This window comes from Cupressus sempervirens, chromosome 7 (genome assembly GCF_028749045.1).
Source record: "Cupressus sempervirens isolate cs-2001-9-10 chromosome 7, ASM2874904v1, whole genome shotgun sequence".
Taxonomy (NCBI): domain Eukaryota; kingdom Viridiplantae; phylum Streptophyta; class Pinopsida; order Cupressales; family Cupressaceae; genus Cupressus; species Cupressus sempervirens.
In genome coordinates this window covers 208,027,268-208,050,952 of record NC_143124.1, presented here as the reverse complement: position 1 = coordinate 208,050,952, position 23,685 = coordinate 208,027,268, and positions in this window count along the sequence as shown.

The window sequence follows — 23,685 nt, the reverse complement described above, 5'->3', positions numbered from 1 at the left end:
TTACTATAAATTGTAAGTGTACCTAACTAAAACAAACGAGCAGCAATTGTAAACACTTATGTACTATAGAAGGGAAAGATCCTCTTGTTTTGTCAAATGGGGCCCTCTAGCCATCAGCCTTAACCTACAAGGGCCAATAATAGGTCAATCCAAACATAAACCATGGCGAGCTAAAATGAGGAAATTACACTTTATAACCAATCCTACTTGTCAAAAAACACATAGGACACTTCAACAAACACTTTGACGAGCCCTCTTAACTTCAACGAGCTCTATTCATCTTTAGAGATCCCATTTTTCATCACCAAATCTCCATTAAATGATCTCTAGCTTCTCATGGAGTTCCTATATTAGAAGCTTCATACATAGTATCACTTCCATCATCTGCAATAGCTGGTGATAATCCAGATGTAACCAATGCACGATTGCCAACTAAAGAAATACTAGAGCCAATGCTGAGATCTAACTCCACAATAATAGCTAATGAGTTTCCATGTTTTTTTATCAATGGGTTAATCTTTTGAATTATTAGAAAATTTATGAGTCAATAAAAGAAACTCATCAAATAAGGCTCGGTGTTATTCTCAATTATAACAACAACCATTTAGGCCAACTGTTTGTAAACTACATATTGATATTTGGTTGAAACTCAATAGTTTGGGTGGTGAATCTGATAATGTTTTTATGGTTGTAGAAGAAGAACTCATTTTTAGCATATCCTTGCTCAAAATAGTTTCCACAAAAATTAAGATCCACCAAATATTCTACACCTCAAAATAGAAAACAATCAAATGATGCTAGTTGTGCACACCATGTTTACTTTGGTTCTAATTATCTTCCTACCAAATAATAGTATAGGGCTTTTCTATAAAACAATGCTACTAGCTGCCACATTTCTAAAATGATCAACTGCATGCCACTATCAACTATACTCTTGCACCTATGCTTGGTGCAAGCACTAGTATATAGTACTTAAGATACCATTGAATATCTAAATCATTGTTTTTCAAAGAATCTATAAGGCATAATTCGAGTGAATTTAAATACTCCAGGCAATTCTTGAGTGCTGATGTTTCAATTCCTTAGTGTCAAAACTTGAATACATTTCATGCTTATCATTTCCTATAGCAGTTCTTACATAAAACATCATTAAAATAATTGTTCCCTTTGACAACGTCAAAGAGCGTATATATACAATATTTTTGAAGATGTTTTGTGCTAAATGAACCTGTTGTGATCAAGTCTTGTAAATATCTTGGTTGGTACAACTACAGATTTCTTACTAGCTTTGTACTAGTACCCATGATTAACATTGATGACATTAGTAGAATTCCAAGTTTTTCTCTTGTATTCTTATTAATTTTACTTGATTGTTGAATATGTTAAAGAATAAAAAAATGCTAGTTAATTTACAAACTGTAACTAACCTAATTTGCTTGATGTATTTTTTCAATGTTGAGATGCATATACTAAGAATTTTTTGTTGTTGTAGGCCAAGCCACAACTGACAAATAGGTCAAAGCTTCCAACTATTGTGGATCCTATGATTAAAGATTTGCTGAACTTGAAATATCTTCAGCAAGTAAGTTGCATGCAAAATATTTCTTTTGAAGGGAATTGACATTATGTTTAAAAATACATTCAGTTTATACAATTTTACTCATGTTTTGGTGGATAAAAACTTAACGTTCTTGCACATTTCTTGACCATTTTATTTCATATTTGAAATAAGAAATAATCTTGCCATTTTCCAATAGCTAAATGTCTTTAACTGTGATTAGAATTTGGCATAAAATGTATTTTTTAGGTTAGATTATCAACTAGTTTTGGTTGATCGCCATTTGAAAATTAGAGGTGCTAATCCTTTTATTGAAGATAAAATTTATAGTGCACTACATATCATCACACTTACCCAAAAAATTTGAGCCAAACATTTGATTATCTAGATTGAAAGTCATTGTCCACTTCATAATCTTATCAAGAAGAACACCATAAGTGCTTGTGAACTAAGTATTTATGATGAAGCAAGAAGGAAAGAAAAATTAAAAAATGTGTTGAGTCGAGAGATAGAAATTGGAAAGAAATCCATTGATTATAAAAAGTATTAAGATCAAGTTTAAAAATAATGTTTTAATTGATAAGCACAAAGCAAGATTAGTAGCTAAAGAGCAACAAATTTTCCTTTTACATCGATGTACTATCTCCATGATTCCATGTTTGGTCCTTAGCCTCTTTGCAATAACCACATGATCGATGATTACAAAATAGTGCCAACATACTATGTGGAAAGGCCCTTTCTAGATCATATTTCAATGCAACAATTTATCAAATGGTGGCGCTTTGAGGGGACAATGATCATCTTCAATCGTGTGACTTTGGCTCATTGCTTCAATTTTTTTAGAGGATATAGAAACTTACTGACTGTAAACAACAAGTATGTTCTTAGAAAAAAACCCATACTCATTGTAAACAGTAGGTATGGACTTAATGCATATTTCATGAGTTGTGGTTCATAAAAAATCATACTCATCAGCTTGAATTGTTTGTTTAATACCCAATGCATTGAGGTGATGCTTACAATTTGAATTCATAACAACTATTTCTCATCAACTTAAATTGTTTGTTTAGTACCCATTGCATTGACGTGACACTTACAAGGTTGAAGTATTGCAACTTTCTAGAAGGTCTGCCTACTCAATTCCATGATGATCCAACTTTCCTTGATCCTTGGGAGAATGATGTAGGAGCATCAAGGTCAAGGTTGAAGGCATGAGAAGACATTAAGGTCTTAAAATAACCAGCATGACCATGTTAGTACAATTGATGTAATAAGACCCTGTGAAGGTCCTTTTTGATATATTTGTAATCATTTTGGTTACATTTGAAAACATTAATTAACAAAAACCATATGTGCAGATATAAACATTAATCACAACATGTCCAATTTATTTGTAGGTATATTTTCCTATGAAGAAAGACCACACTTGACAATAAGAATCTAGAAGAGAATAATGAGACAATGACTGCATTTTGGGCTCAGTTTTGAAGAAAACTTGATAAATGTTATTGTCCTTGAAAAAAGCGTAAGGGTTTAAAGAATTGAAGAATTCTAATCACAACAGCCCAGAGTCATTGTAGGCAATATGGTCATGTTGAAGGGGGCCATGATTTTTGTCCATTGCTGAATGTGGATTTCCTACTAGAGGAACATGGAGGTGTGAATATCCAAGCTAAGGATAACACTCCCATGGAAGAAGATGACAATGTGCCAGAGGACATGATTGAAGAAGATGGTATTGGGGCAAGTGATGAAGAGGCTCACAATGATGGTACTAGTGAATCTGATAATAATTATGAAGATGGTCTTGATATACCTTTACTTGAGAAGGCACACAAGCCCTTATACCCAGGCTCTCAAAAAACTCTACTATCGACTATAGTGTTGTTGGTGAACTTAAAGGTTATGAATAGCATATCCAATGTAGCAATGTCATGTATGCTAAGGTATGTCATTTTTTTCATCTTCAATGTTAGCATACAATTACTATTCATTATATTAATAATGCATATTTGTTGTTGTAGGTTGATTAGTGATTTTTTGTTACCACCATCAAACATTTTGCCTCATTCATATCAAGAATTATCTAACATTATGGATCATATTGGAATGAAGTAATAGACAATACATGCATGTCTTAATGATCACATTCTATATCATAAACAACATGAATTTGCAACAGAATGTCCTGATTGTCATGTTAGTAGATATCGGTAAGATCAAATAACAAAAAAAGTGCCTCACAAGGTTCTCCGGTACATTCCCATTATTCCACGTCTAGAACGGTTATTTAGGTGCACTAGCTTGGCACAATTAATGGATTGCCATGCATGCAATAGAAGTCAGGATGACATTATGCGAATGCCTACCGATGGTTCTGCATTTAAAGAGATAGAAGAAACATGGTCACACTTTAAAGAAGAACCTCATAATCTAAAACTTTCATTGGCGGCGGATGGTGTCAATCCATATGGAGATATGAGATCTATTTACTCAGTATGGCCTAATTTTTTTATTAACAATAACATTCCTCCTTAGATGTCCATAAAGAGGGAACACATAATGTTATCAATGATTATGCCAGGTATTTTTATTTATTTCTAGTTATCTAAATTAATTTATAAATAGTGCATGAAAATGATTATAATAATTACGTAATGTTTATGTTCATTCAATTGCTAGGTAAATACCAAGTTAAAGATATGAACATGTATATTAAGCCCCTAATTGACGAGTTGTTGAAGTTATGGAATGGCATCACTATGTATGACATCTCTAGACCGATAGGACATCGACAATTTCAATTCCATGCAATGCTTGTATGGACAATACATGATGCCCCTAGGCTAACTCATTTTTGCGATATGTTATATTGTTAAGATCACATATTTTTGGTCTGTTATAGTGCTTACACATTACTATTGAATGCTTAAGTTGTGCATGATAATTATACATGATCTTTTAGGTCTTCAGACAAAGGGAAAATTTGCATGTCTAGTTTGTGGTCTGAAGATGAAATATCATCATTCGAGAAGTTTAGGAAAGCAGGTGTTTGATGAGTTTAGACACTTTCTCCACAATAATCATAGGTATCAAATTTTCAAAAAAATATTTTCAATGGGAAAGAAGAGACATCATCAAGGCCACGAAGAATGACACCTCATTTATGGAAGTTGGAATACGATTGACTAAATCATCGAGGTAATGTCCAATTTGTCGCCTGAAGTTTACAATTTTTATTTTGATATTGTCTTATATTTACTAATGCTATAACTAATGCTCATGAAGGTCATCAAAGCATCAATGACCAACTTCTTAGAGGAATGAAAAGTTATCCTACTCAATTTAGTAGGTTACCATACTACAAGGATCTCCCAATCACACATTTGTTTGATTGTATGCATATTGGAAAGAATGTAACAGAGACACTATGGAAAATGTTGGATAGAAGGCATGATAGAGAACAAATTGCTAAAATTTGTACTAACATTCATGAATCTAATCATGCACTAAAAGTTTTCATTGAATCAAATAGGAATGGAGATTACATTAATACAAGTGCCCTTCCTTGGTTATTAATGGAGAAACAAAGTGATGCATTAAAAGAAGTCATAAAAAAAACAAAATTTTGAACAGGATTTGCTGCAAATATAAGCACTCTTCTATCAAAGAAAGGTGATTTTGGGCCATGGTTGAAGACACATGATTGGCATACCTTCCTCAAGGTAAGTCATGTTTTCTATTTACAGTATATTTGTAAGATTGAATGTAGTACCAGTTGCATTATTTAATAATATATTGAAATGATCATCTTTTAATGATTGCAGTTCATCCTACCTCTATCCCTTCCAGAATAGTTTGACAATAGTATTAAACAAGTTATATATGATCTTGGAAAGTACATGAGGTTAGAAGAGTGTTTTTTCTTAGATTTATAGCTTTTTATCTGAGATCTATTGTATAATTTTTTTGGAAATCTCCTCTATGTGTTTTTGCATGTTGAATCTCATTTAGGTGGTTATCATCTAAAGAAATTGATAAAAAAGATATAAAATATTGGAAGAGAAAAATTCCACAACTTGTGTGAAATGAAAAAGTGTTTACCTCCAACATTTTTGAATGCTCAAGAACACTACCTCATACATCAAGTTGAGGAGATTGAATTGTGTGGACCTGTACAAGCTAGATCAATGTGGATGGTTGAGAGGCATTTCAAATTTATGAAGGGCTTGGTTCGACAAAGAGCACGTCCTGAGGGTTGTATGATAGAGAGATATATGATATACCAGACCATGGTGTATATCAGTGAATATCTTTCAAAGTTTGCAACAGGTATCCATCTAGATCGCATTTGGGATCCCACCTGTAATGAAAAATTCAAAGGGGAGTACCTGACAGGGAAAGGTAGATTGAGGAGGTGAGAGGTAATTATAAGTTTTTTTTTGTAATTTAACAATTCTTATCCATCATCAATATATATAAGTTGTTTCTAACTGGTGTAATTGTCTTCTGTATAGTTGGTCGTGAGTGGGATGCACTACACTTGTATATTGCAAAGAATCTTGATTGGATGATAGTGTGGATTGAATAGTCTCAAGAAAATGGTCACTCATTAACATGGGATGGTGTTGCATCGTTGGTTAAAGAAGCTCATTGTAATGGAGATCCCAATGTTACACAAATGGTACTTGATCCAATATATGGCTTAAGAGATACAAAGGTATGCATAAGATTACTAATCATGAGACATAAGTTTAATATCAACTCATAGATCAATGAGAAGATTCTTGACATGTTTGAATAATTGTAGGTCAAACACCACAAAGCTATGTACTACCATGGCTATAAATTCTGCACAAAAAAGTTAGATGAAATGAAGAAAACATGTGATTTCGGGATAAGCATTGTCTTCGCAGTCACCTATATTTCATCTAGAATTGACATACAACCTCAACAGTCTAAAAATTGATACTATGGCATTTTGGATAATATACTTGAGTGTGACTTTAATTCATTCAAAATAGTTCTATTTGTCATCAAATGGTTTAGGTTATGACTAAATTGAAATGATACCGATAGGACTGTTATTGAACACGACAGTGAATTTACTATGATTAATACAAGGTCATTTGAGCCAGTCAGAGATGAGCCCTATGTTCTTCCAAGTCAGTGCGAGAAAGAATTTTACTTTGGTGTTCTAGACAAACTAGGTTGGTCATTTGTTGTTAGACATGACCCAAGAGGAAGGCCAATAAAGTATAATGTGATCAAAGAAGAAGATATTGAAGAAGCACAAGACGAAGTAAATGATTATCACGAACGACAGTTACCCTATGATGAAGAAGAAGAAGATGGTGATGATTTTGGTCATGCTAATGATAATGGTGATAATGATGATGATGATGCTGATGACGATCATGATCATGGTGACGAAGATGGTGATGATCATGGCGATGATGGTCATGATGATGATAATGATCAAGAGGATGATGATGGTGATGAAGATGGTGGTGGTGACAATGACGATCAAAGTGATGAGTATGATGATGATGATGATGATTATGATGATGATGATGATGATGATGACATGGATGACAATCATGATGATCAATAAAATCTTCAGGTACGATCAATGTCAACTATGATGGGTCTTGTATGACCAAATATTTCTTTCCAAACCATATGTGCACATATAAACATTAAGTAGAACATGTCAAATATTTTTTTAGATATAAACATTAGTTATGCTAAATTTTTAACTTAAGGCAAATGATTTACATATACAATCTACTTTATTATTAATATTTTTTTTGGTAAGTCTATTACTTTAATTTCACTGCTGATTTCTAAGACTTACTAATTTTTTCATAGGGTGATATGGATGCACCATGTCAGCCACCTTCAGTAGAGGTAAACATTAATTATTGTAAAATTTAATGTTAATATAGAAACAAATGTCCTATTATTATGTTCTTTTCTTTATGTATTTGGAGTTATTTTGATGAAAGTATATGAATATTTTGTTAGGATAAACCACGGACAGAAATAAAAACTACATGCAAATATAACCAATAAAAAAAATAATAGAACACACAGAAATGAACACAAGGCACCAAGATTTAACGTGGTTCACCCAATCCCTGGGCTACGTCCACCAAACAGCAAGTCCGATCTTATTACAATCCAGTGATTACAACCTGATTACAATCCGTAATCCCTTACAGCTCAATACCGCCGCAAGAACCAATTTCGTATCACCACATATCAAAAATACCCAACCCTAAGCCCTTTTTATACAAGTATTAAACCGCTTTAGGGTTATAACATGTCGGCCATATGTCGGCCATAATATGTCGGCTACCATGTCGATGTCGGCTACTTCCAAAAAAAATTTATGAAGTATGTACAGTACTTTCCTGATCAGTCACCACAATCTAACAATCTCCCACTTGGGGACTGATTAGGCTCCACACTAAACAACAATCTCCCACTTGGAGACTGATTAGGCTCCACACTAACCAACAATCTCCCACTTGGAGACTGATCCTGTAGCAATACAACTACCGCATGGGGCTCCCACTGGATCAAACCACCCTGGACTCTGCTGTTCTTTTATTCACATTTAGTCTAAAAGACCAACTGAAGCTGAAGAGGAGTTCAGCTTCTCCCTTGTGACAACCTTTGTCAACATATCTGCTAGATTTTCATTGGTATGTATCTTCTCCAGCTTTAACTGTCCATCCTCCAAAACTGACCGAATGAAATGGTACCGCAACTGTATGTGTTTGGTCTTAGAATGCAGAGCTGAATTCTTAGCAAGATGAATGGCACTCTGACTATCTGTGAACAAAAAATTATCCTTCTGAGGATGTCCCAATTCTTCCAAGAAGAACTGAAGCCATATCATCTCTTTGGCGGCCTCTGTAGCAGCAACATACTCTGCCTCTGTAGTGGAGAGAGCATTAATCTTCTGTAGCCTAGAAACCCAGCTCACGGCTGCCCCACCAACAGTAAAGACATAACCTGTAGTACTCCGCCTGGTATCAATATCCCCAGCCAAATCTGAGTCAACATAGCCCTGTAAATCAGTAGTAGAGCCCCCAAAGTGTAAACACTTATTGGATGTTCCTCTCAAATATCTGAGAATCCACTTGACAGCATTCCAATGCTCAAAACCTGGATGACTCATATACCTGCTAACGACTCCCACTGCATGTGCAATATCTGGCCTAGTGCATACCATAGCATACATCAAACTTCCTACAGCTGAAGCATAGGGTACCTTGGACATCTTATCCTCCTCTTCCTGTGTCTTGGGACACATCTCCTTAGTCAATTTCAAATGACCAGGTAAAGGTGTGCTGATAGCTTTAGCATTCTCCATAGAGAAACGTTGCAACACCTTCTCAACATAATCAGCTTGAGATAGCGTCAATGTTCTGTTCTTCCTATCTCTGCAAATCTTCATACCAAGGATTTGTTTTGCTGCCCCCAAATCCTTCATAGCAAATGCATGTGCTAATTGGCGTTTCAGCCCCTTAATATGATCCATGTTAGACCCAGCTATAAGCATATCATCAACATATAAACATAAAATAATGTAACTATCATCATCCAACCTCTTAAAATAAACACAGTAATCTGAATGACACCTATTATATCCATGCTCATGCATAAAACTGTCAAATTTCAGATACCATTGCCGAGGTGCTTGCTTCAGGCCATATAAACTTTTCTTCAATTTGTACACTAAGTTCTCCTTACCTTTGACCTCAAAACCCTGTGGTTGAAACATATATATTTCTTCATCCAAATCACCATGAAGAAAGGCTATTTTAACATCCATCTGCTCTAAATGCAAATCTTCAGTAGCCACAAGACTTAAAACAGTACGAATAGAAGTCATTTTAACAACAGGAGAAAATATTTCATCAAAATCAATTCCTTTTTTCTGTGCAAATCCTTTTACAACTAACTTGGCCTTAAATCTTTTCTTACCTCCTTCCTCTTCTTTCAACCTGTAAACCCATTTATTCTGTAAAACCTTTTTACCTGCAGGCAACTTGCACAAATCCCATGTCTTATTTTTCAGCAAAGAGTCCATTTCATCTTTCATTGCAGACTCCCATTGAATCTTAGCATCCACCTGCACAGCTTCATCATAACTTTCAGGTTCACCAGCATCAGTAAGTAAAATAGAATACAAAGAGGGAGAAAACCTTTGTGGAGGTCTAATTGGCCTTGTTGACCGTCTAACATTCACTGGTGTATGTGGTATTTGTTGTTGCGGTTGTTGCACATCATGAGGAATGGCTGGAACATCAGCTTTTGGAGTATCATCCAGCACTACATAATCATCTTCTTTCTTCTCATGTTGCTGCAACAGATCTTTGTACAACACTTTTTCATTGAATATGACATCCCGACTTCTTATAATTTTATGATTTTGAAAATCCCAAAGCCTATAACCAAATTCATTAATACCATATCCAACAAAGAAACATTTCTTTGATTTAGCTTCTAGCTTGGTTCTATTTTCAGAGTCTATATGAGCAAAAGCTTCACAACCGAAGGTCTTGAGAAAAGAATAACTCACCTTCTTACCAGTCCATGCTTCCTCTGGAATACCACAGCCCAAAGGAGTAGAGGGACCTCTATTAATCAAATATACTGCAGTATTGACAGCCTCCGCCCACATGTGTAAGGGCAACCCAGCATGCAACCTCATGCTCCTTGCGCGCTCCATTATAGTCCTGTTCATGCGTTCAGCCACTCCATTTTCCTGTGGAGTCCTTGGAACAGTTTTTTGTCTACGAATACCATTAGTGGAGCAATAATCTTCAAATTCATGACTGCAATACTCACCACCATTATCAGATCTGAGACATTTTAATTTCTTACCAGTCTCATTTTCAACCAAGCATTTCCATTTCTTAAAAGTTTGAAATACATCAGATTTCTGTTTAAGGAAATAAACCCATACTTTTCTAGTTGCGTCATCAATAAATGTAACATAATAATGAGAGCCACCAAGGGAAGATACCTGAGCCGGTCCCCATACATCTGTATGCACAAGTTCTAATTTCTCCTTTTTGTTTTCCTTCCCTGTCTTTACAAAACTCACTCTCTTTTTTTTTCCATACACACAACTTTCATAGAAATCCATATTCACACATTTTAGACCTGGTAAAACTTTCCTTGAATGAAGTACTTTCATACCTTTCGCACTCATGTGCCCAAGTCTATTGTGCCATAGCGTTGTATCAGAATCCACAACAGCTATTTGTTCTCCCTGCTCATCTGCAGTAATTGTTCCTGAATATTCATTTTTCTCTGAAACAATCAAAGTAGAAGGAACAATATGACCTGTACAAAGATATAAGGTGCCTACTTTCACACCTTTTTCTACTACAAGGGAACCTTTTGAAACCTTCCAATTTTTATCATTAAAAGTAACTACACAACCCTCATCACCGAATTGCCCTACTGAAATTAAATTTCTACTTAGTTTTGGAACATGTCTTACCTCATGTAGTAGCCAATGATTCCCATTCTGCAACTTAATCTTAATTTTTCCCTTTCCAACAATCTGACAGGGTTCATTATCCCCCAAATAAACAAGCCCAAAATCCCCTTGGACATAATCAATGAAATAACCTCTATGAGGTGTAGCATGAAAAGAAGCACCAGAATCTAAAACCCATGAATCATCAACACTCTCTAAAGACAGAAGCAAAGCATCCTCTTCGGATTTGTTACTTACCACATTTGCCTCTTTGTCTCCATCTGATTTATCTCCTTCATTTTTCTTTCGAGTCCAGCAATCTTTCTTTTTGTGCCCTGGTTTCCCACAGTACCAGCAATCATTTGGTCCTCTCGATTGAGACCTCCTCCCCTTTGACTTTCCTCTTGATTTCCCACGATTTCCAGAGTTACTTCCTCTTTCAGTCGTTCTGCCCCTGCTTTGTGCATTTAAAGCACTTCCTGATGTAGATCCACCTGAGGATTTTCTACGAGTTTCCTCACTTAAAATAACACCGATCACATCATCATATTTTAGGGTACTAGATCCAGGAACAGAATTACTCACCGCCATTACCAAGCCATTCCAGCTTTCAGGCAAAGAACACAAAATCAAGAGAGCCCTAATTTCTTCATCAAAATTGATACCCACAGAAGATAATTGACTAGTAATAGTATTAAAGTCATTTAAATGATCTACAACAGATCCACCTTCTGCCATTTTCATATTAAATAAACGCTTCATGAGAAATACCTTATTTGAAGTGGAGGACTTTTCATACAGTGTTGCTAGGGTTTTCATCAAATCTTCTGTCGTCTTTGCTTTTGTAATATTAAATGCCACCGATGGTGCCAAGCATAACCGAATGCTTCCAAGTGCCTTTCTGTCCAAAAGATCCCATTCAGCCTCTGACATAGTTCCCTGATTCTTGGCTTTTCCTTCCAACGGCTTCCACAAATCCTTCTGATATAAATAGTCTTCCATTTGCATCTTCCATAACTGGAAGTTCTGCCCATTAAACCTATCAACCCTCAGCTTACCATCATCTGCCATTGCTCCCACTCAACCGTGAGACTCCCACTTAACCGTGAGACTTTCCTGCAGAGGATAACTGAGAAACAACTAGGCTCTGATACCACTTGTTAGGATAAACCACGGACAGAAATAAAAACTACATGCAAATATAACCAATAAAAAAAATAATAGAACACACAGAAATGAACACAAGGCACCAAGATTTAACGTGGTTCACCCAATCCCTGGGCTACGTCCACCAAACAGCAAGTTCGATCTTATTACAATCTAGTGATTACAACCTGATTACAATCCGTAATCCCTTACAGCTCAATACCGCCGCAAGAACCAATTTCGTATCACCACATATCAAAAATACCCAACCCTAAGCCCTTTTTATACAAGTATTAAACGCTTTAGGGTTATAACATGTCGGCCATATGTCGGCCATAATATGTCGGCTACCATGTCGATGTCGGCTACTTCCAAAAAAAATTTATGAAGTATGTACAGTACTTTCCTGATCAGTCACCACAATCTAACATATTTGATGTCAGAAATGATAGGAAAAAGCTACAATGATTGCTGATCAAATGCAATCTGAAATACGAGCATCATATCTACATGAAATTGGCCTTAGTACTGACCCTATATTCATCACCCAAAAAATTACACAAAGATACACTGATGAGCTTGTTCAAATTATCATCAAGGGTGACAGAAGTGAGGAGAAAGGGGCAATGAGAATAGAATTGGACCATAGAATCCAATCTTTGAAAGTAAGTAGTAATTCGAATAAAGCAGTAATAGAAGTTCAATAGATATTAATATTTTATAGTTTCTTATAGATCATGATCTCTAATTTTATGTGTTCTTGTATAGACATATGTGCCAGTTGCGACATCACATGCTGAACATGGTTAGGGTTGTTTCACAGTACCTTTGTGTAACACTTTGTTTGTTTTGATCAACATTATAACACTTACCTTTTTTTTGTTGACATTTCTTGCTAGTATCCCATTTGATATTTATCCATTGCAAATGTCTTTGCTAAAAATATTCCTTAAAAATTCTTCTTTAGATCTGCTCATCATATTCAAAATAAGCCTTCACATGTTTGTTCGCTTAGGTCTGATTTAGGTCTTCCACAAATTTGGCTTATAATTATGCTCTTGAATCTCTTAAAATCTTCTTTGTATTCAAATGATATTTAATGAATTGATTGATACAAATTTCCTTATACTTGAATCCAAATATCATTATCATTGTCAAACATAACACATACATTAAATCATTTTGGTTATTCACTTGTCATACAAGTCAGTCTTATCTTTTTGGTTTTCACAAGTCATGCACTTATGCATCTTTGGGATATCCACAAGCTATTAGAGATGTTTGGATGATTCATGTCCTTATTTTTTGTTGTGTTGTTTGTAGGGTTTTTTCCATGAAGTCTAAGGACAGACATGTTGGATGTTTGTGATAGACATGTCCACCTATAAGAAAAGTATCAAATGTAGAAAAAATGCAAAGAAAATCTTGTAAGGGTTTTAGGTGTCTTTGGAAGGGTTAGTGAAGTTATAAAACCTTTGAAAAGGTTAGTGAAATATATTAAAGGCATATATGATTGTAAGTTGTCGAAGTTAACACTTTGTGTCAACTTAGACAACAAATTTTAATTTATAACTAATTGGTAACAGTCAGATAGTTAGACAGCAGTGGTTGTTTACTGTTGTTTGGTTATTTAGAAGGGATTTGTCGAGTGTTTGGGGGAGAAGTAGAGTTGGGATGGTGAGACAAGGCATTGTGAAAAAATTATAATCAATAAAATAATCTTGTTCTCTACAATTCAGTCTCTATCCCATGGAATAGTGAGTTCCTATAATGTATCAAATGCATTTTGACTAATATTTAATGTGAGAACATTTTATTATTTTTGTTATCTTGTCCATGCATTGTTTTAATTTTCATTGCAGGTTGAGTAAAGAATAATAGACTGGTGCATTCAAACCAGTAACTGGTTAGGCACAGTCAACTGTACTTATTCTGAAGTTTCCAATGTAGATTCTCTCCTACCACCTGTAATCATTGTTATTGGTGGGAGACAATGAGCTTGTGATAATTTATTTGTACTATATTAACCAAATGCAGGAGAGTGGGAAAACTTGGTGCAAGTGTAGTGTTGGATGGTAATTGCTGATGGAGGTTTAGCTGGATTAGAAACCAGTCTAATAGATAGTGGATCATTTCATGTTTGAAGATGTTTGGGGGGTGTCTCTATTACCAAAAACAAGACAGTAGAGCACTGCTAGTGTTATGATGGGCAAAATATGTCTTTCATTGTAATAGACTATTTTTAAGTCATCTGTGTTGTTTCTTGCTATTGTCAAGCAGTCTTTGTTTTCCTTGAGACCATGAACAAAATTATCTAGCATTTTTGCTAATGATAAACTTTTGACTTGAACAATGATAAAGTTTATTAGTAATCATTATAGTGGAACAACTTTTGACTTGTTCAAAAATTTTAGTCAAAGGTGTTGGAATTGATAGTGAACCCCAAGCTCCTAGAAATCACCTGCAACCAAAATGCATGTTACATCTATGTCTGAGAGAGAATATGATCCAAAAAGCATGCCTACTTTGGTGATTTGGCTATTATTGCAGCACTACAAAGTGTCTTATAGTGTTTCTCATTTTCTTAAATAATAGGCAATTAGTTCATGATTTCATCATATCTTATAGTGGAAAAATTCCAAGAATCTTGGGTAAATTGCTTTCTATAAGACTTTCTTGTATAGGACACTCAATAATGTGGGCTAATTGGTGGGCACAAAGAGGAACAAGAAAGGATCTGTACAAGTGCATGGTGTTGTAGAATTCAAAAACGAATCTTAGTTTCATTCTGATTCTCATCTGTTACCCTCACATACATACATAGCTCAGGTCAATTCTTCAATGCTCTCAAACTTATACACATCCCTTATCAGCAGATCTGGTCATAATTCTCCTAAAATTTACAAATATTCTTGGAAATAACAGCTACCTAAGACTCAGGAATTAGATATAAATGAGTTGAGACCAGCATTTATAATTCTTGAACAGGATTGAAAATAATTTTGATCTTGTAAGATGATTTGATATGTAGCAAAAAAATTCATCCTTGTTTACTTTTGATTTATAGGACTAGTGCCTTAGCCATTGGGCAAGAAATTGACTATTGGTGGGAGATCTAATTCAAATAACTTGTATAAGAATTAATCAACTGCAATCACCCATCTCCATTGTTATGCAATATCCCTTTTATGAACTCATAAACCCTATTGATTTACTGAAGCATTTATATAATTGCTTGAATTAAAAGCAACAATAAAACTAGCATACAACCCATCTAGACTACATTCAACCAAATAAACTTTATTAAAATGACTTCAAAGTAAACAAACCCATAAACTTGAGACAGAAATTGATGACACGGATATAGTGTAAATACCCCTTTGTATTATCCTTTTCATATGACTAATACAATAACCAATAGAAAACCAATTGAATGCCCAAAATAGATTGGCATTTCTATTATTTCAATTTTCTTATCAAAAAGTACAATGGAAGAAAACTCAAAACCTCTGCATACTATTGGACCGACTGAATATGTACTCTTCTTGAAAGAAACAAAAAATTGCACAAGTCTCGAACCATCACAATGCCTTGAAAACTCATTTATATAGCATGAGTTGCAACAAGCAAAGGGCAATTATGATTTGACAAGTGTCCAAGGAACAAAGTATCATACAAAAGACAAAAACAATCACAACAGAATGCTAGGCATATCAAATATTCCTTCAGGTAGGCCCGTTCCAGTTTTTGTTGTGAATCATCAACTTTTGATTTGTCTCTCATTATTCTGGCTCCTCAGAATACGTGGCTACCAAGCTAGCCAAAGAAGGATGATCTTGTGATACCTCCAAATTGGTTTTCTCCTATGGGTTCTCACTGCTTTCACCACGAGTAGGCATTATTACCTTTTCTCCTTCTTCTTTTTCTAGTTCTGGTGTAGAGGTGTCAATAACCTGCACCTCACCTTCTTGTTTCTTATCATCATCTGAACTGTCCTCTAACTGCTTGTCCAACAGAAGATCTGTCATCTAAGTGTCAAATTGTATATCATCCAACCAGCTAAACTGTAGGATATCATTTTGATTTTTTAAGATATAGCCAGCCTCCTTTTCAAAACCCAAAAATTCTTGCTTGAAAGAATCAAAAAATAATTGGACTTTAACCAATTCCTCTGTCATGGTGGCCAACCAGGCATGCCCCTTTTCATTAATAAGTTTATTTATCCTTGTGCAAAAAAGGTCATCCAATTCTTTACTCCACTCTTCCTCATTTTTCAATTTCTTCTTTCTATCCAAGGCACAAGGAAATAGATCAAATTTTTGATTCTTGTACTTATTCAAATAAGAAACAATTTTCAGTTACAGAGAAACTCTCCTATTATCAAAATCTGACAGGTCATTAGCAATATCATACAATTTTTCAACATGGTCATTGGAAGACTTTATAACTGAATAACATAGAAGGGTGATTTCCTTTTCCCTTCTTCCCAAGTTATTAACAATAGGCTTCAGGGTATCATCTTGAGTTTTCAATTCCTCCCATATATCTATTACTTTTACCAACTGATCAAAGAATAAGGGCAACTCAATTTTGTCCACTAAAAATATTAGAGCCTTTCTAAGCTTATCCTCATACTGTGTATTTAACTCTACATTTAAGGCCCATAGTTTTCTCTTCTCTTCTTCAAATTCCTCAGCTGTATAATATTCAAGCCTTTGAGGTGTGTTTGGTATCTCTACAAGGGGGGTGGATTTAAAAGGTTCCACTAGAGGACGGAGGTATGTTATTCTTGGCCTTGTGTATTTCTCCATTGCCTTTTTTTTCAAGTTCAATTCTCCTTTTTACCTCCCTATCATAGGCCTCAAGAAGTGTTTCATATTTATTTTGTAACTCAGACATAACCTATTCCTCCTTCTTAGTAGTGGCCAACACAAACTTAGAAGAATCCACATTCCAATATGCTGCCTGTACATGTGAAGTGTCAGCAACCCTTCTTACAAGTATATTTCCCATCAATCTAGACTCATCTAATTGTGATGGTGTGGCTCTAGATCCCTTTCTCAATGACCAACTGACCAATGCAGCTTGATCTTCAATGAATGAAGTGCCTTGGAAGTGTCTTCTATTTGGGTCTTGTAACTCCAATCTACTTGAAACAGAATTGAAAATTAATGCATCTACAATATCCCAATTGGGCAATAATAAAATGTTAGATGCCTTTATCATTTTCCTCCCCTCCTTAGGGCTTATATTCTGCAATTCCTTCATCATTTCTTCTTTAATTTGGTTTTGCATGGGAGTTTCATCCATTTTTGGATGCTCTATTTTTATCTTTTTACATTTCTCCTCGAAAACATTCATGTTTGTCCTCCATGCAAACTGCTGAAAGGCCCTTGATTTCACAAAACTATCATCAGTCAAAAATTGATGACTTGCTTGCTCTAATACAGGGTCCAACTCCTTGCCTCTATAATTAGCTATTGTTAGATCTAAACTTGGGAGAGAAAGTTCTGGAGGATTACCCTCATCTAATTCTGCTTGAGTAATAAAAATATCTCCTTGTGATCCCATTTGTTCAACCTGTTCACTAGTGAGCTACTCTTCTCCAATCCTCAAAGGGGACTGGGTGGGTGAATATTCCTCATCTTGAGGCCTTTCTTCTATCATGACCTTTTTCCTCTTAGGACTAGGCTCTTTAGGTCTCTCCTCTTGGGCTATACTGGTAGATCCTATTATTTGTTTGCCCTTGTCTATAGGAACCCTTTTATTTTGAATTATAGTATATCCAGGCCTCTTTTATAAAATTATTTTATCAGTTCTCACATTTGGAGTGAAAGCCAACCTCCTCATGACCTCTTTGGCCTTATCAGGATATGAATCAATAAAAAATTGTTACTTTTCATTCATGACCTCCATTATTTCAGGGAAGGTATTCATGAGCTTACTTATTTTGTCAGCCTCTATAATAGCATTATCCAAAGGATCATATTTATTATCAAAACAATGAATGAATTCTAAGACTCGGGAATAAACTCTCCATTTTGCCTTTTTAGTTTCCTACTCCTGCAATGAGAATTCATTCCTTATAAGATCCTCTGGATAACAAGAATCATGCTTGACCAGTCCCAACTTGATTCTATGCCTCAACATCTGATTGAAAAATCCCTTAGAATCACAAAAATGGGGATGAGAGATAGCCATCATATACTACTCCAAAATTTTATGCAAAAAGATCCATCCCCCTTTTATAATCCCAAACTGATGGGCCATTGTGCAGGTAGGGAAAATTGACCCTAATTGCCTTTTCAACAAAAACATTTCTTCCACTCCCCCTAACTGCCATAAAACTTCAGCCATTCCCACCTTCAAAAGAACTTGGTAAGGAAAAACATGAGGGTTACCCTTGAAACCATAGATTCTAAAAATAGTAGAAATAGGGTAGAGGATGATATCTCCCAAATTATGTGAAACTTTCAAGTCATGGGGGTTATCCATAGGCCTGATGAGACTCATTAGTACCCTAGGTATTTTGGGATTGTCACTCAATATGAGACATCTCAATTTAGCAGCAAAATATCTATCAAATTTGACAAAACTAGCATTAGTTGCATCCCAAGTCATATGTGCACTCCACAACTAGACTGGCAGCATTTCCCCATTCTCCTCTTTGTTTAGTTCCATCTCATTACCAAAATATGTCACTCCTTTGAACAAAAACATATGCATTAATAGAGAGTAGTGACCAAAAGTTTTTTCCACCTTTCCCTTCGTAATCCCAGCTAAACCAATGTGAATTTCTTCAGCCAAAAAGGAAGCAAAATCAAAACTAACATCTACACCGAAGGAAGTAATCTAAACCATCATGTACATGAAACCAATGGGCATAAATTCTTGCTCATCTTCACCAAAAACTCAGCATAAGGTCCTGTATATCTCTATAGCCCGAGAAGTGAAAAGACTCTTCTTAAAAGGCTCTCTAGAGGCTGTAGTAATTACTGGAAAAGTTCCTATTTTACCAATATGTGTCCTTAGTGCACCTCTCCTAATTACATCCTTCTTTGCTTTATATTCATTCTCTAATTCTAGTAGATTGATTTGCACATGGTAGTCTAAAAATGGTTCAAGGTGAAAAACCTCTCTAATTTCTTTAGGAGTAATCGAGACCAGAGGAACACCATCCTTTCTTCTTACAACCCTAATGGCTTGGTCATAATTCTTAGCAATGGCTTTAAGAAAATCATAATCCATGAAAACACTTGGGACTACTAACTTTTCCAAATCAAAATTCCAGACATTAGCATGTAGGGAAAACAACTTTCTTTTTGAAATCCATTTTTTAAACAAGATAAGGCTAGTTTGAGTAGTTGTTGCATCCCTAACCCAGTTCCCCTTGTCATATAGGCCATCACCAATTTTAAGCCTAGGGTTTAAGGAAATTAACTTTTTAACTTGTGTAGGCTATACAGTAGATCCTGGGAGTAATTCTAATAAATCATCATGGACATTCCTATCCATATAATTAATTTTCCTAGAGAATGGTTTCTTAGGAGGCATTTTGACAGTATTGAGAGAATTGGAATGCCACAGATGTTATAATATGAGTACTTACTTGACTTGATGAACTTGTTCTTCTCTGAACTTCTAAAATTTCTCTCGAACCATAGAAGAATAGTTTCACATCTTTACTAGGCTTAACACGACACAATCAATCAAGCTCTTGTGCTCAAAAAATTTGCAATCTCTATTCGCGTGGGACTAGAATTAATGAAAATCTTTGTGTTATACTCTGTTTCTTCCACATGTGAAGCTTTCACTTATCATAAATGCGCCGAACAGAAAAATAGAGTGGTGTCACACTTTCTTTTTTAAACTTGTGTCGTTGATCCTTGAAAAATCCTACGATCTGGGAATGACAACTAAGCTGACTCAGCTTTCTTCTTAACACATTGGCAGTCAAGCCAATAAAACACCTCCACCTATACCTTTCCTGCAAGGTTGGCTCTTCAAACTAAGCCCATGGATGACTACAAAAATGTGTCATCAACTTGCTAACTTGTTAGACATAATTCTCCAGCACCTTTCCACAATGAGCTAGCGATGATCATTGATCTTACTTTAATCGTGTGGTAGACAATTGAAACAAACTTTAAGAACATGATGGTGGGTCCATTGCTCGTTAACTTGCTATGCCTAATTTTTGCACATCTCTTTATAGTGAGTTAATGAGCATTGTCGATCCGAACTTGATCTTGTGGACAGCAATTTTACTTCAACAGTGGTGGGCCACACTCGCTAACTTGCTATACTTATCTTCTAAGCACTTCTTCATAGTGAGTCAACGCCACCCTTTGACCCTAGCTCAATCTGACAATTAGAAATCTTCGTACCTAGTACATGAGAAGTGGGTCCATGATATCACTTTCCATGATATGGGCCTTGTAGATTTCTACCAAGCATTGGTCGAAAGTTTGACCAATGAATGGTAGAAAATGTGCTAAAAATTCCAACATTTTTCGACCACTGTATTGGTCAAAATTTCGACCAACCTACTTGATGGTCAAATTTTTGACCAAAAAGTTTTTGACCAATGCCATCTAGTTTTCTACCATGCATTGGTTAAAATTTTGATCAATTTCCTGCAAATTTCTACCAAGCATTGGTCGGAAGTTTGACCAATGAATGGTAGAAAATGACCTAACAACTTCAACATTTTTCAACCAACATATTGGTCAAAATTTTGACCATCCAGTAGGTTCATCAAATTTTTGACAAGAAAATTATTGACCAATTCATTGGTCAAATTTGGTCGAAGTTTGGTCAAAAAATGGATCAAAATTTTGACCAGTAAAGGTCAAAAAATGAGCCCAAATGTACTAGTGTGTTACTCAAAACTTACTAATTGTTGATGCTTGACACGTATAGGAATTCTATCTCACTCAGTTCCTATAATAATTCTATTTCATTGGAACTTATGCTTTGCTCGGCACCTATAGTGACTCAACATCACTTATCACTCGACACTTGAATCTTGCTTAGTACCTAAGTTTACTTGGCACTTGTTGAATTCCTGGCTAGGCACATATTGTAGCTTGACATTTGTATTATACTCTACATCAACTTAGAAATTGGTTAAGTGTTTTGACACTCAATTTTCAAAACCAATCTGAGACCAACAATCTCCCCCTTTGACACGAGTGGCAAAAACACTTAAGAATTATGAATCTAGTCTCTATGAGTATAATACACATCATGTTTGACATATGTACAAAACTTCAAAAACCTGTTCAAAATTTTGTAAAAGACCATACACCTTAAAAATTTGTAACTCCCCCTAATCTGGTTTTCCATTTCTATATCCAAAATTATTTAAGCTGAATTTATCTCATGCTATTTCCATTATCTACCTTATCATTCCTTTGCGTCTATTTCTGTCTGCTCTGTTTCTGGTCTATTTGTACTCCCCCTTTTTTTTCTGCTCCCCCTTTCACATATCTCCTTGAAGTTTTTTTTATTCTTTTGGCTTTATTTCCTTATCTCAAAATTTGAATACCTCCCTCTTTGGGTATTCTTTGTATTCTTTCTTGGTCTCATTTATTATCTCCTATCTTTTTTATATCTCCCCCTTACATAATACTATCTCCCCCTTTTTGACACTTATGTCAAAGGGTCTTAAGAAAGAATGGAATACTTAGTCAAAAATGTTTTATTTACCTCTATTATCATCTTTAGAGAAGCATCCCAGTTGTCTAAGGAAATTTCCATTGCTTTGAGCTAGATGGTTGTCTCTACTGCAAGATTTACTAGGCCTTCTAATGAAAAAATATTTGGATCTTTCTTCAAAAAATTTTCTGCATAGGACGCTTCTTTATGCAATACTTCCAAATGTGGGGTTGTAGCAGATTGAATTTGTATCAATTTGGCCTTAATATTAGCCTCTTCTACTATAAATACAACTAACTCCTTTTGAGTGTGAAGCATTGTGGTCAAATGCTTCTCACTTTGAGTTGGATCCTTAAGTAGTTGTGTGTTTGATATCTTAAGGTTCCTCTCCAAGCTCAATATTCTTTGGCTAGTTTCTTGTGTGAAATATGATGAGTTACATAGTTTGGGGTACAATGAGAATATTTTCTCAAGTACTATTTTCACTTTCTCGACCTTCTTAGCCAGTTCCACTTGTTCAATAGTGCTATCTCACTAGATATCTTCTCATTAACCTTCATTTGAAATTTATTTCTAGACCATTCTAGTAATTTAACATTAGTATCAAGGTCTTCATTTTGTACCTAGTCCACTATGTTGGAAAGTTTCTGCATAATGGGCTTTGTTTCATTAGGTACTGGCAAGCTGAATGCATGAAGGAAGATGTCCTTGATTTCCACTAATGCTTGCCTTTGTCTATACTCATTTCTAAGTATCTCTTGGTACTTCTTTCTCTCTAGTGCCTCTTGCACTTCATTTATCTATGCTAGGTTCATTGTCTTGTAGTCATAACTTGGTATGACTTTCTTCATCGAGTGCAGGGTCTCCATAGTGAAGTACCCTTGCTAACTTGGTGGAGCTCGAGCCTAGTGCTAAGATTTGTAGTGGTACTGCATTAGTGCTCATTTTCTTGGTAGGAGTCCCTATAGTAGGTAAATTAACCAATGTCTATATTGCCTCTTATTCTCTTTCTTTAGGGGTTTTCTCTTCTTGCTTATCTTCTTCACTTCTGCCTTGATCAATTAAAATGATTTGAGGAGGTGCACCGTGACTTTGTGCTTTAGGAACCTTTTGTCCTATCTGCTCCTTTGCTAACTCCTTGACAATTGAAGTTATTGTCACTGTGGAATAAACCTTAGCAGTTGTGTCTTGTGTTGCTTTCTCTTTTGGTTGATCACTTGTAGCTATAGGAGGTTGTGAAGGTGGTACTTGTGTGCTCACCTTTTCCTTGGTAATTTCAGCTATAGCCTTTTTTAACTCTTCCACACTCACCAAAATAGGATTTCTACACAACTATGATTGCAAAGTTGTTCGATGAATGATCTTTTTGAGATCCTCTACAGTCAATGGATTCATGTTCTGACCTAAGGTGTCAGGAACATCTTTTACAATTACTTTCTTTGCAGATGTAGGTGTTGCATGTGGAGGACTTGTTGGTGGCAATTGTATGTCTTGGACACTCTGTTCTTGTTGCTACTCCTTAGTTGTTGCCTCATCATCTTTCTGTGTCTTCTCTTCTACTATTACCTCTTCTTTTTCTTTCCCTCCCTCTTCCTCCTTTTCATTTCCCTCTTCTTCTTCACCATAATTTTTTCTCTCAAAGGGGTCTTCTTCCCCTTCCTTGATAGTAGTCAATCCATAAATGAATTTTCACATTTGTGTGGACTTCTTTACAACCTCCTCAATTTTATTCTATAAAATACTAAAGGCTCTATATTTGGGTGCAAATTTTCTCCCATGTTTCTACTAGCCTTAATTATTTGACCTTTTGTAAGGT